Consider the following 12592-nt stretch of genomic DNA (forward strand, 5'->3'; position numbering starts at 1 on the left):
TGCTACTCCATGCAAAGAGACCAACTTTTCTCTCTCCATGGGACAGCACTTAACTTTTTTTTTTTTGCCTTAGTTTTTGTATAAGATGTTTTGTTTTATAGTTGTTTTCTGCTTTAAAGCTGACAACATTAATTCTAAGTTTTCAGCGACAAAGTTCTTTTTTAGGTTTTATTCTTCCCCAGGACATCCTGGGAATCCAATATGTTCCTCATCATAGCTGGCTATTTCAGTCTGAAAGGAGTTTAATTAAGGTGGAAGGAATTTTAAACAGATAGATACTCTTTGATCTTCTACTGTCTTTAGCTTGGAAAGTTTCCTTTTAGAAATCCTGGTCACCATCATTCTGCTGTTTGTACTCACTATCATTTTGCCTCTCAGGATGACCTGTGTGTAAATAGTTTCTTTTTAAAACTTCTCTAGGTTCTGAAAGTGAGTGGAAGGTTAGATGTCTTAGGGAATGACATTGCAAATCCTATTATTTTGATAGATTTTGGAATTACCACTATGTATCTCTAAGGCATTCGCATGGACTTGAAAGTCAATGATTCAAACTATTTGGAAAATTTATTTCCACTTAGGAAAATGAGAAATTCAGTTGCTGATAAACAGACAGCCATCTAACAAGATCAGGTTAAAAATAATAAAGAAAAGTTCACAGTCCAAATAATTGAAGGTGTGTAACCACATTCCATAAAAGACAAGAATGGAATAGGCTATGTCCATTCTTATAATTCAGTGAAAACAGTAAGGACACCCACTTATTTAAGAACCTCACTGCCTCAAATGCATTAAGCGCCCAAAAAACACCTATGTTCCTCCTGTACTTAGTGTAAAAAGTGGGATTCTCTTCCTCAGTGAGAAAGGAGTAGAAAGAGAACAACATGTTATGTGACGCTACCTAATGCTGTCACTGTATTAGGTACTTCCTACTTGTGATCTCATTTAAAATGCAGGAGAATTGGTAAAACCAGCTGATCTCGTATCATACTAGGGTCTATCTAAGTGGGCACGGTTATCCTGCAAGGACAATTTGGCAACGCACACCAGAAGCTTTTTAATGTTTTGTGCCCTTTGGATTATGCCCAAGGGTTTATGTACAAGGGTGTTCACCACATCATTATTTATAATGGTAAAAATGTTAGGGAAAAATTGGTTAATTTAATTACGGTGCAACCTCACCATGAAAACATGTTGTAGAATAATAGTTAATGACATAGAAAGCTTTTTGCAAGACATTGTTAAATTGGAAAGCAGGTTCTGAAACAATGTATACAGTGTGATCACATTTTTAAAATTATATACATGTAGCTAGTCACAATGAAAGAAGATGGGACTTATACACACCACGCTGTGATTAGTCAAAGAAGTGATTATTTCTGAATGGTGGAGTAAGAATGATTTTTGTTGTCTCTTTTGCTCATCTGTGTTTTCTAAACTATTTTACAATAAACATGAATTACCTTTTTTTTAATAAAAACACTCCCAGTGAATTTTACTTTTTTATTCTTTGGAAACTTCTAAGGCAGACGTTCTTCCTCATACTAACTTTAAAAGAGAGATCCTCAGTTTACAAATGGGAGACACGACCCATACATAAATTTTTTTTTTTTTGACAAAAGAATGGTCGCTTCAACATCTAAAACACTATAATATACTTTAACCTACAAACTGCACATCTGTAATACCTTTCAACTACAACTAATAGTAGTACAGTGTACATGAAGCATGCTGAAATGGCCCATAAGTAAATTCTGAAAATTTTCTTTTTGTCTAAGCAGCTGAATTCTATTCCAAGAGCACCAAAAGCAGACAAATGAAATTAGTCAAAAAGTCATTGATAGATTGCTTTTTACACACTGTTGTTTTGAAAAGAATGATTTTGATCCATTCATTTGTTTATTGTTGTAGATGCCTAAGACAAACAATATAGGGATTTACTGTTCCTTTATATATTTTGCCTGAATTCGTCTAATAGAAATACACTTCCAACCAATAAATAAATATAGTACAGTTTCATAGACTTCTGTTCTCCTTTAAAGCATCGTGTTTTTCTCCTTTGTGCTCTTTATTTTTCTGCTCTGTTACATTAATTTCCCCTCATTCCAGCAATTGTTTTCCTTCTTTTTTCCTCCATTTTACTTTCCGTGTCTCCAGCTTCTGCTCCCATTTTCTCTGATAAATGGTTGTTACATTTTCTGGCTCTTAAAATGCCTTATGCTTTCATTTCCATAAATGCAAGATCTAAAGTTAATATTTCAATGTTTCTGATGCACAGCTCTCACGGCTGACTTGAAATCATGCAACAGATGGAATCCTTATACTCCCAATTCATTTTTTTCAAAATTTCAAGTAGAAGTAATTATTCTTTATTTGCATCTATCAAGACAAAAGGGAGCTTTTCTTTTGCCAGTTCATGCCACCCTGATTCATTAGTTGATAAAAGACATCCTTTGCAGAGTACATAATTGGCCCATGATGTTCGGAGTTAAGACTTGTCATTTCAGTTTAGATTTATGTCCTAATTTATTTTCATGATTGAAAGGTATATTAGTGTATACCAGCATGGTTCATACATATGCAGAATCTACAGCTGCTTAGCTTGCTCATAAAGAAAGACTATGGATCAAAAGCGAGTTCAGACAAGATCATGTGGATGGTTAAATGCAAATCCTGTTTCATTATTGGAAGAAAACTGACCTTTGTCAATAGATTAGTCACATTATCAGTTACCAACCTAAATCCACAACGGTAAGGCAAGTAACGTAAATGAGTGAAAAGAGCTGGATTAAAAATAATAAGAATACTGAGACAATTGCCAATTGACCTTTATCCTCCATGTCTGGGAGACAGAAGGGAGTGGTGGAGACTGTGGAGAAGTGGAGAGTGCAGACAAATTACTACCCATCTCTAGCTAACTGTAGCCAGATCTTATCATTTTTCAAGAGAAATTCAGATTTTTATAGGCAATCACCCAAATTTTAAGTATTGGCAATTTCATTGCCATAGCAGAATACAACAGACTGGGTGGCTTAAACAACACACAGTGCTAGAGGCTGGAAGTCTAAGACCAAGGGGCTGACAGGTTGGTTTATGATGAGACCTCTTTCCTGGCTTGCAGACAGACACCTTCTTGCCGTGTGCTCACAAAGACATTTATCTCTGGTGTCTTTTCCTCCTACAAGGACACTAGTCCTATGGAATCAGGGCCCCACCCTTATACGGCATTTAATTTTACTTATCTCTTTCATAGGCCTATCTATCTCCAAATATTGTCACATTGAGGGTTAGGGCTTCAACATATGAATTTGGGGGTGGGGGATGCAGTCCATAACAGCAACCATGCAGAAAAATCAAAAAGACCCTGTGAGCCAGATACGGCCTTCAGCTCATCAGTCTGCAATGTCATCACCTTCATCTATTAGAATGAGAGTTTAAGTCCTGACATTAACATCCCTAAAGATGCCTGGAGCTAATCAATAGAAAAGCAAGGAAAATAATTTATGAAAAAGAGCACATGTCAAAACCATCTTGGTTCATGTACATTCATATTATGATGTCAGCACTACAAAATGCAGCACTGGACAGGTTGACTTCCTCAAACTGACTGAAGCTTGGAAAAATTACTCTGAGGATGTAGATAATCATAATTAGGTTTAGGGTCAAAGAATAGCAGAGCTGGAAACACCTTTAGGGCCAACTCCCTGCCCTCTATCAGGCAAGTATCAAAGCTGCTCAGGACAGAGGCCTATTCTCTTCCAAAAGTTCTCCAGGTATTTGCTTCCCATTCCCCCTCAGACAGATTGGACTAACCAGCTTATGAAGATAAAAAGAGCCTTGATATGGAGGTTCCTTAAAAAACTACAAATAGAACTACCATATGACCCAGCAATCCCATACTGGGTATATATATATCCTGAGAAAACCATAATTCAAAAAGAGTCATGTACCAAAATGTTCATTGCAGCACTATTTACAATAGCCCGGAGATGGAAACAACCTAAGTATCCATCATCGGATGAATGGATAAAGAAGATGTGGCACATATATACAATGGAATATTACTCAGCTATAAAAAGAAACGAAATTGAGCTATTTGTAATGAGGTGGATAGACCTAGAGTCTGTCATACAGAGTGAAGTAAGTCAGAAAGAGAAAGACAAATACCATATACTAACACATATATATGGAATTTAAGAAAAAAAAAATGTCATGAAGTACCTAGGGGTAAGACAGAAATAAAGACACAGACCTACTAGAGAATGGACTTGAGGATATGGGGAGGGGGAAGGGTAAGCTGGGACAAAGCGAGAGAGTGGCATGGACATATATACACTACCAAACATAAGGTAGATAGCTAGTGGGAAGCAGCCGCATAGCACAGGGAGATCAGCTCAGTGCTTTGTGACCGCCTGGAGGGGTGGGATAGGGATGGTGGGAGGGAGGGAAACGCAAGAGGGAGGAGATGTGGGAACATATGTATATATATATAACTGATTCACTTTGTTATAAAGCAGAAACTAACACACCATTGTAAAGCAATTATACTCCAATAAAAAAAAAAAAAAGAGCCTTGAGGGCTTCCCTGGTGGCGCAGTGGTTGAGAGCCCGCCTGCCGATGCAGAGAACGCAAGTTTGTGCCCCTGTCCGGGAAGATCCCACATGCCGCAGAGCGGCTGGGCCCGTGAGCCATGGCCGCTGAGCCTGCACGTCCAGAGCCTGTGCTCCGCAACGGGAGAGGCCACAGCAGTGAGAGGCCCGCGTACTGCAAAAAAAAAAAAGAGCCTTGAGAAATACTTTGAGAAATCCAGCTTAACCCCACAGGCCAGTGTTCCCCAGGCCTCCTGCATGATGCTAGTCTGGGGTAGCCGTTGAAATGCAAGCAAAGTCTCGGTCCTGCCCCCGTCCTACTGATTCAGAATCTCTGGGAAACCCGGAATCTGCAGACTTCCCAGATGTAGTTACTGGATTTGGGGCATGGCAAAAAAAATGTATACAAGGGTTTTCTAAAAGTTAATCTGGTAGGGTACAATGAATAGAATACAGAGAGGAAATGAGAACATTGAACAGTTTGTTGTACTGGGCCTGCTATAAAGTAGACGGCTAAGACTAGGGAATAGGAATAGAAAGGTATCAGAACTGACAAAGTCTTAAAAGTTGGTCTCTTATACCTTAGAGAAGGAGCCCACAGTCATGAAACGAACTCTACCTCTATGCTGTTATACCGTGAACCATACCACATACCTCTAGAGCAGAAATATGGGACGAGCCACTGCGTAATTTAAAATTTTCTGCTCGACATCACTAACCATCAGGGAAGCGCAAATCAAAACCACAATGAGATTATCATGTCAGAGCCATCAGAATAGCTATCAACAAAAAGACAAGAAATAACAAGTGTTGGCAAGGATATAGAGAAAAGGGAACCCTCTTGCACTGTTGGTGGGAATGTAAGTTGGGGCAGCCACCCTGGAAAACAGTATGGAGGTTCCTCAAAAAATTAAAAATAGAACTGCCACATGATCCAGCAATTCCACTTCTGGCTGTTTATCTGAAGAAAATTAAAATGCTAATTTTGCAAAGATATATGCATCCCGTTGTTCACTGCAGCATTATTTACAATAGCCAAGATATGTAAACAACCTCAGTGTCCATCAATTGATGGATGGGTAAAGAAAATGTGCCGTCTACCAAACGTAAGGTAGATAGCTGGTGGGAGGTGGCCGCATAGCACAGGGAGATCAGCTCGGTGCTTTGTGACCACCTGGAGGGGTGGGATAGGGGGAGTGGGAGGGAGGGAGACGCAAGAGGGAGGAGATGTGGGAACATATGTATATGTATGGCTGATTCACTTTGTTGTGAAGCAGAAACTAACACACCATTGTAAAGCAATTATACCCCAATAAAGATGTTAAAAAGAAAAGAATCTGAAAAAGAATATAAATATATCTATAACTGAATCACTTTGCTGTACACTTGAAACTAACACAACATTGTAAATTAACTATACTTCAATAAAAAATAAATAAAAGAAAAAAGAAAAAAAAAGAAAATGTGCCGTAAATACATACAATGGAATGTTATTCAGCCATACTAAAGAAAGAAGTATTGCCACTTGTTACAACATGGATGGGCCTTGAGAGCATTACACTAAGTGTAATCAGACAGAAAGACAAATACTTGATCCATGTATGTGGAATCTAAAAAAAAAACCCCAAACCCAAAACCCCCCACAAAACTGAACTTACAGATACAGAGGACAGTTCAGTGGTTGCCAGAGGCGGGGCTGTGGGGTGTTGTTATAAAATAAATAAGTCATCGGGATGTAGTGTACAGCAAGGTGACTATAATTCATCACACTGTACTCCATATTTGGAAGGTACTAAGAGAGTAGATCTTAAAAGTTCTCATCACAAGAAAAAAAATTTTTGTAACTATGTGTGGTGACAGATGTTAAGTAGACTTGCTGTGGTGATCATTTCACAATATATACAAATATTGAATCATTATGTTGTATACCTGAAACCAATATAAGGTTATATGTCAATTGTACCTCAATAAAGCACATACCCTGCATACACATATAAATAAAATTTTCTAGTAGCTGTAGTAAAAAAAAAAGTAAAAATAAAACAGGTGAAATTAATTTTAATATGCTTAATTTAACCAAATGTATCCCAAATATTATCATTTAAACATTTAATGAATAGAAATTACTAATGAAACATATTACATTGTTTTTCACTAAATCTTTGAGGTTGGTGTGTATTTTACAGTTATAGCACAGTTCAATTCAGGCGAGCCACATTTATGTGGCCACTGGGTACCATGTTGGTATGTCTTAGGCTTATACACTTGGTTAGGTTAAGGGGTTTCCTTTACCAATACTGTTTCAATTTATGTGAGTTTTCACTATTTCTTTGGGTTATGCCAGATCATCAGGCATCGTGTCTTAGTGCTTTTTCTCCTTCTGACAGACCTCTCAGAGTCATGCTATTTCTGTTGGCGTGATGCCTTTTTAAATTCAAATTGATACGAATTTCAAAGGCAATTCATCTAGAAGACCATAGTCAACGTATTTTGTGTACAGTTATTTTTAGTTATTTTTATTGTGGTAAAATATACACAACATAAAATTTACCATTTCAGCTGTTTTTTAAATTGTACAGTGCAACAGCATTAAGTGCATTCACACTGTTGTGTAACCATCACCACCATCCATCTCCAGAATGCTTTCATCTTCCCAAACTGAAGCTTTGCACCCTTTAAACACCAGCTCCTAACCTCCCCTCCTCCAGCCCCTGGAAACCACTGTCTGTCTCTATGAATCTGACCTCCCTAGCTACCTCATGTAAGTGGACTCATACAATATTTGTCTTTTTGTGTCTGGTTTATTTCATTCAGCACATTGTCTTCAAGGTTTATCCATGCTGTAGTGTATGTCAGAATTTCCTTCCATTTTACAGGGCAATAATATTTCATTCTGTGCACATACAACATTTTGTTTATCCATCCATCCACTGGTGGTCGCTTGGGTTGTTTCCATCACTTGGCTATTGTGAATAATGCTGACATAAGCATGAGTGCACAAACATCTGTTCAAGTCCTTGCTTTCAATTCTCTTGGGTATACACCCAGGAGTGGAATAGCTGGATTGGATAAAATTATTTTTAAAGCCTAACTAGTCAAACCTATAATAAGAAGAGGTGGTTCGGGGCATCCTTACCAGCAGAGTCAGTGGACTTGAGAGACACTCCACAGCGTCTCTAGCAGGGACTCTATTTTGTAAGCATCCCAACAGTTTCACAGTCACTGACTCATAGACAAAGAATCCTCTCAAGTTACCTCAGTCAGTTCAGTATATTTTTAATTCTGAATGAGCCAAGTTCTCCCAGTGTGTGATTCAGTGGGTGCAAATTAGGCATTTAAGAAGATATAGTCATACTTTTGGAAAAACAGTAAGGTCTCCTAACGGTGCCACTAAATCTACCAAAATGGCCTAAAAAATGAACCCAACTCTCAAAAGTTCCACTGTGCGGTGTTTACGTTGTGCTAAAAGGCAAATGTGAGTTTTCTGCAACTCCCATGTACAATTTAGCACTTTTAGAGAGAAAAAGAGGCTGAAGGGCTCTGAAAAGTTTGTGCTGGGGCTGTGAGAAATATTTCTAGGCTGGGAGCTGCCCTGACAATCTGCTCAGTTTGCACTGCGGATGTGGTCCAGGCACATAAAGATGGCGAGCGTGGTCCCTGACAGCTTGCAAATGCGTCCCCTCCGCTGCAGAAAAACGCTGGCCCCAACCAACCCGCGTCCTGCTTGAACCTCGAGGACACATGGGGAGGATGTCACGGTTGGCCCCCGGTTTTGCTTTGAAGGGAATGTGTTGCTTTTTTCAGCTCTGATGGTCCTTCCTAATCTGCACTCGCAAGGTGTAAAACATTAAGGGAGCACCTTAATTATTTTGTCCGTTTGAAGCAATAGACAGCTGCTGACGCTGATTTAAAACAGAAGACAAGCGACCCCACTGTAATCTCCGAGGTTAGTTTATTTGGATTATTCTCTGAAACTGAACTGACCATGAGCTCCGACAACAGAGGTGAAGGCGTGGAGGGAAGGCGGGTCTTCCTTCCCGCCTGGAGCGTCGTGACTCTGGGGACACGTGTGCCCCTCGGACTCGGGCAGACGCTGCACGGGGCCCAGGGGTGCTCCGTGCGCTCCCGTGCGCCCACTCTGGCTGCGTGGCCCTTTCGCCCGCGAGGGTAACGATGTGAGCACCTTCCTCAGGAAGGGTATTTACTCACGCCCTCTGGGCGGAGCACTGACGTTTCAGAGGAGGGCTGAAAGAATTCCTTAGGAGTTTAGACAACCCTCGATTCTTTTTTTAAAACAGCTTTACTGAGGTTTGATTGATACACAGAGAACTGCGCGCTTTTAACATGCGCGACTTGAAGATTCTGGTCATGCCAAACAGCAGTCTCGCGAGCACCACAGTCCAGGCAGGAGACGCATCAACGCCTCCCAGGGTAGATGCACACGCAGGGCCGACTCACTTTGTTGCAGAGCAGAAACTAAGACACCATCGTCCAGCAGCTAGGCTCCAGCAAAGGTGTTAAGGCATAAAACCAAAAGCGCCTCGCGGAGTCTGCCTGTCGCGTGTGCGTGCGCGTGTGCGCGTGTGTGCGTGTGTGACGGCAGCGGAGGGGCACTTGCCCTGAGCGCGTCTGAAGCGCACGGCGCTGGGACCGCGGGACCGCGCGCGGCCCATCTCAGCACTTGGTCCTGCGGCGGAACTCGGACCCCAGTCCCCGACAGCCCCTGCCGTGCGCTCTGCTTCTGCGACCCCGCCCGCTTTCGTAGCCTCACGGAAGCGGGATCGGGCCGCGTTCGGCCTTCGGGACTGGTTCATTTCGCCGAGCATCGCGTCCCTCGGGAGAAAGCCCCCCGTCCGCTGCCGCCCCGTCAGCTGCAGCCCGGCCTCCTCACGGACGACCTCCGCGCCCTCGTGTCGGCCCGCTCAGTCCTCCTCCACGTATACTCTGCTGGGACTTTGCTCAAAAAAACCGCCGGCGCTGACTCAGACGTGCAAAAGCGTGCGTAGCTTCAAGTTTTACCCGCCTCCCCCGACGGCGGCCGGACGTGACCTGGCCAGCTCGGGGGGCCCCGGGTCTCCCGGGTGAAAACAGCCCCTCTGGCTGGGCGGCGGCCATCTTCTCACAGCGCACATTTATAGGAGGCCGTCGCGCTGCACGCCTTAAAGAGATGCGATTGTTGCCCATCACACGTCAGTAAAGCGGAAAGAAGACTTTTAAAGGACCGAGTAGCGTAAAACGGCGCCTCGGCGCGAACGCCGCATCCTTCAGGCTGTCCCCGCCCCGGTCCCGGGCGCCAGGGCCCCTGCAGGCGGCGCGACGCCCGCCCGGCCGCCCGGCCCGGCGTCCGGGCCCCCAGCGAGGCGGCTGCCCCGGGCGGAGCGGCGGGGGGCGCAGCCGGGAGGGGCCCCGCGTGAGTCCCACCCCGCCAGCCTCCGGGCCCGGCCCAGCGCTGCCTCCCCCGCACCCCGGGGCCGCGGCGGGGGACTCGGGGGCCGCCCGGGCTCCGGCCGCCGAGCCGCACCTGCTGTTGGGCGGGCTCCGGACCCCGCCCGGCCCTCTACCGGCTTCTTAGGTCCCACAGGCTCCCAAGTAGGCCCAGCATTTGGGGCGCCCTGTCCCGCCTCTGCCCGGCGCTCAGTCCTCCCGGAACAGAGGCGCTTACTCTCCCCTGTGTGGCTGGCAGTTCTGGACACATGTTCGCCTTCGTCCTCCCTGAAGCCAAGCCTCCAAGCTTGTGATGTAGGAAGTCTGCTGCGAAAGGTCTGAGAAAACACCCTACTCCTGCTTGAAAGTCTGATTTCTTGAGACTACGATGCACCTACCGACTTTATATTAAAAGTCCAGTTTGAAACTCAACGCTGAGCAAGGGTTTCTTTTGTTCTGGGTGGTGTTCTGTCTCCCCTTCCCTGTAAAAAAAACTGTCTTCAGCTTCTTGGCTCAATGGAGGGGAAGCTGCAGGGTTTGGAAAACCACCAACTAACCAACCAAACCAACCAACCAACACAAAAACCAGCTCTGGAACTATTAAGGAGGAAAGAGACATTGTACGGCATTTCAAAATCTCACCCGCTGTAATCGGCCAAGCTAAACTGTTTCTCTTCCCCCGCATATGCCGGACGGCCCTGCTTCCACATCTTGCCCGCGTCGCTCCCTTCCCTTCAAATACATACAAGAATCCAGTTTTGACTTCACACTTGTTTTGCTGTTGTCTGGCTTTTCACATTGCTTGGTGAGAAATTTTTCTTTTGATTCCTGATGTATTAAAAGCAAGTTAGCAATGAAGCGATGAAAACTACTTCTTAATGATTCTAGAGCTGAACTTATACGCCACACAGTTTCAAAATGAATGAAACACGAAACATTATGTACGGTGGGGAAACTCTGTATAACCCGACGCCAGCTCCTAGTGGCTGCAAGTCCTCTGGTTTGTGAGAGTGATTTTACCCACTAAGATTTAGACAAGACTCTAGAGAGTGAACCTCTAGAGAGTGACAAACTCAACACTCTGAGTATTTCCAGGAATTCCTGAGCAGGACACATTCTTCCAAGTCACCTCACGATTCTGGTCATTGCTTGCTTCCTGTCAGTGTTCAGTTCTTCCCAGCCTCACCTCTGGCAAGTGCTCCCCTTTCCTTCCTCCCTTCCTGCCCTTGTGGGCGCAGATATGTAACACAACTCCTTTTCTCTGATTTCTGAAAAATGCCACCCATCCAAGACAAGTATGAGTGGGAGCCATTAGCGGAAGATTCTGGGGTTAGGGCAGCACTGAAGAAAGCCTCAGTCTGTGAGAGCAGCCTCAGCGCTGTCTCCTAGCCATTCTCTCCATCAGGAACCTCCCACTCCTGGGCATGTATCCGGAGAAAACTCTTATCATTTGAAAAAATAGATGCCCCCCAATGTTCACAGCAGCGCTATTTACAATAGCCAAGACACAGAAACAAACCCAAGTGCACATCAACAGATGAACAGTCTAAGAAAATTTATATATATATATATATAAAATGTCTCATGTATCTATTCCATTATATATATAATGGAATATTACTCAAGCATAAAAAAGAATGAAATCTTGTCATTTGCGGCAACATGGATGGACCTAGAGATTATCATACTAAGTGAAGTAAGTCAGCAGAGAAACACAAGTATTATATGATTTTGCTTACATGTTGAATTAAAAAATAATACAAATGAATCTATACAAAACAGAAACTCACAGACAAAGAAAACAAACCAAGGGGAAAGGGGGGAGGGATGAATAAGGAGTATGGGGTTAACAGATACAAACTACTGCACATAAAATAAATAAGCAACAAGGATTTACTGTATAGCCCAAGGAACTACATTCAACCTCTTCTAATAACCTATAATGGAAAATAATCTGAAAAAACCCATATATATACACAAATAACTGAATTACTTTGCTGTACACCTGAAACGAACACAATATTGTAAATCAACTATATTTCAATTAAAAAAATTAAAAACCTGTCACTGACATCACCTGCCTTGTTGGGCTCTTTCTCCCTCACCACCTATGTCTCTTCCCAGAGTCTCGCCTATTCCCAGCACCAACTCCTGGCCTTGGTGATGCTATCTTCAGAGATTTAAACGTTTTTGTATCAATTAGCTTTTATTGCTTCACACACACACACACCCCTGTCGTTCCAAACAACTATGCATTTAGCTCGTGAGTCTGCTGGGCAGCAATTTGGACTGGACTCAGCTGGGCACCTCAGGCGTCTGCTGGCAGTGGCAGACTGGCTTAGTTTTTAGAGGCTGGGCTCTCGTGTGTCTAGGGCCTCAGCGGGACAGATGGGCTGACTTGAATCTGCCCGACGCAATCTCTCACCCTCCAGTAGGCCAGCCTGGGCTTGTTCACAAGGAGGTTGGGCTGCGTTCCGTGAGCACAGGCAGAAGCACCCAAGGCTTCTTGAACCTTAAGAACAACTGGTCCACCAACTCTTCACTGCATTCTATCGGTCAGAACAAGTCAAAGGTCTCCACT

Source organism: Aethalodelphis obliquidens, unplaced genomic scaffold (genome assembly GCF_003676395.1).
Source record: "Aethalodelphis obliquidens isolate GAN/ISIS:26980383/991018 unplaced genomic scaffold, ASM367639v1 scaffold23, whole genome shotgun sequence".
NCBI lineage: Eukaryota > Metazoa > Chordata > Mammalia > Artiodactyla > Delphinidae > Aethalodelphis > Aethalodelphis obliquidens.